This window comes from Mastomys coucha, unplaced genomic scaffold (genome assembly GCF_008632895.1).
Source record: "Mastomys coucha isolate ucsf_1 unplaced genomic scaffold, UCSF_Mcou_1 pScaffold4, whole genome shotgun sequence".
Classification (NCBI taxonomy): domain Eukaryota; kingdom Metazoa; phylum Chordata; class Mammalia; order Rodentia; family Muridae; genus Mastomys; species Mastomys coucha.
In genome coordinates this window covers 45,023,094-45,025,767 of record NW_022196910.1, presented here as the reverse complement: position 1 = coordinate 45,025,767, position 2,674 = coordinate 45,023,094, and positions in this window count along the sequence as shown.

Genomic DNA, 2,674 nt, shown 5'->3' with positions numbered 1-2,674 from the left:
AGCCACAGAAATCAGCGTCCTTGGAAAGCAGCTTTTTCTCCTGCCCTAAGCCTGGGATCTGCGCAATATCAAACCAAAATCCGAGTAGGCAAGCTAATAGATACAGCTCATGAAGACTTTGTCTCTGGTCTGGGTGGTTATTGTGACTACAGGTTATTGATCAACCCTAATAAGTGACTCTCCTGCTCACAACTCAGCTCCAGGGTAGAGTATATGCTGCATAGCAAACGCAAGGCCCTAGAGCTGATCCCTAGTATTGGGGTGGGAGGGGTTACTGTGTGGGGTAAGTTAGCAAGAAAAATGGGGATGAAATCTGAGGTTAGGAACAAAATAATGAAAGCTGAGTGTGGCCGGGAACATCTGCAATCCTGGTGCTTGGAAGGCTAAGACAAGAGGCTTCAGAGTTTGTGGCTAGCCTCGAGTACATAGTTAGATCCTAGAGGAGAGAGAGAGAGACACACAGAGAGAGAAGAGAGAGAGAGAGAGAGAGAGAGAGAGAGAGAAAGAGAGAGAGAGACTAGCTGTGAAACCCCACCCAAAATTTGTTTTACAGTGTTAAACTAAGTTTTTTTTTTTCCCTTCTCGATTATTTCTGGTATGGTAACTAAAATCAAACTAATTGACATAGGATAAAAGTTGTATTGGCATATAATCTACATACTGTAAGCTTCGGGTATTCTGTGCGTAGTTCAGTGGTTTCGGTAGAGTGGTGATTTTGCAAACATCGCTGCAATTCAGGATTTTTGTCTGGAGGTTTTGTCTTTATTTTTGTGTGTGTTTTTTTTTTTTTTTGGTTTGGTTTTGTTGGGTTGAGTTTTTTTTCTCTTAGTTTATTGGTTTGTTTTGTAATTGTTTGTTTTTTAAAGACAGGACCTCATGGGCTATTTTTGAGATTCGACTCTGTGTGTGTGTGTGTGTGTGTGTGTGTGTGTGTGTGTGTGTGTGTGTGTGTAAGAGAGAGAGAGAGAGAGAGATTCATTTCTTTATATTGCTGAATAATATTCCATTAAGTAAAGCCACACTGTGTTTAACTAATCAGCAAGCATTAAGATTATGTCCCCTTTCTAGCTATTATATATAGTGACTTTTATAAGCATTCCATACAGCATATATTTTCATGTTTCTTGTGGTAGGAGTATCTAGTAATGAATTTCTAGGTCATATGCTAAATTCACATTTAACTTTTTTTAAGGAACAGACTCACAGAAGCCAGTGCTCCACTGAGGACTACATCCCAGCCTTTAGGGTTCAGTTAGGTTGGTTTGTTGGTTTGTGTTCTTTAGAAGTGATCTTGCTGTGTAGTTTAGGCTGCCTTGGAATTCTGTGTATTCCAGGCTAGCCCCAAATTCTAAACTCTCTTCCCTTAGTTTCCCAAGTACCAGGATCACAGGCACGACCAGCAGTTCTCAACCTGTGGGTTGAGACCCCTCTGGGGGTCACATATCAGATATCCTGCACATCAGATATTTACATGGCAATTCATAACAGTAACAAAATTGCAACTATGAAATAGCAACGAAAATAATCTTATGGTTGGTGAGGAACTGTGTTAAAGAGTCACAGCATCAGGAAGGTTGAGAACCACTGCACGCTAGTCAGTTAATAATGAACTTTTAAAGATCTGGACACCCAGGAAGGAGCCTACTCCTGATGCTTTGCTTAAATGGACATGTTGTCGGACTGCCTTCTAAATATTTATATTGATCCACATAGATGATTGGTGTTTTAAATCTCTGTGAGTGAAACTCCTTTTTGTAATGGGCAGCAGTTAATGTAGAGACTTGTAACTAGTTATAGTTCAGAGCATGGGTGACTATTCCTCTTCCCCAACCCCACTCCCACCCACCACCACCACTACCCACCACCACCCTCCCACCCCACCCACACCGCTCCCCACCCTGGCATGCGCGCGCACGCGCTCACACACACACACACACACACCTCCGAGGCTCAGGATAGGGAAGAGGTAAAGGAAAGAATGCAAGAGCCAGAGAATAGGAGGAGTGTTCTAACATGCTGTCTCCTGGACATAGCATAGCTGTCGCACTCGGTACTCAGGAGCAGCTTCGCTACTACCAACAGACAACCTGCAGAAGAGCAAGCCAGTCAGCATTCCTGTGAGCACAGGATCTGCACTCCTGAGGCCCCACCTCGAACTGAGGAGCTGTTGGCAACTGAAGGCTGCCGAAGGAAGGGGTGTGGCCCTGTAGGCAGCTGATGCTCCAGTGGATGGCCACACGCCTATGCCTATGTCTGTGAAGGCGTTAATTAGGCTAGATGGGCTATGAAAGGAGGAGTTGAGGGAGGAGGAGGACCTGAAAGGTGGGAGGAGGAAATATTAGGGGACCCTGAGGAGGGTGGGACAGATTTGATCAAGGTCAATGAATAAGTACATAATATTCTAAGTAAGTAAATAAATAAATGCCTCCACAAACTGTTAGCTGGCCAGTGCAAAGTGGCTGTAGCGTTTTGCTTTCCTGCAGAGGTATGTGTACTCAGTGTGCTTATAGTATGGGGGATCACAGCCATTCATTCCGTTGAGGTTTGGTGAACGAATGATTTTTCCATATGAGTTTGAATTTGCATGTCCTATGTCAAGATCATATCTTTTCATGTGTCTGTTTTTTCTTTTTCTTTCTTTCTTTCTTTTTTTTTCTTTTCTTTTTTTTTTTTT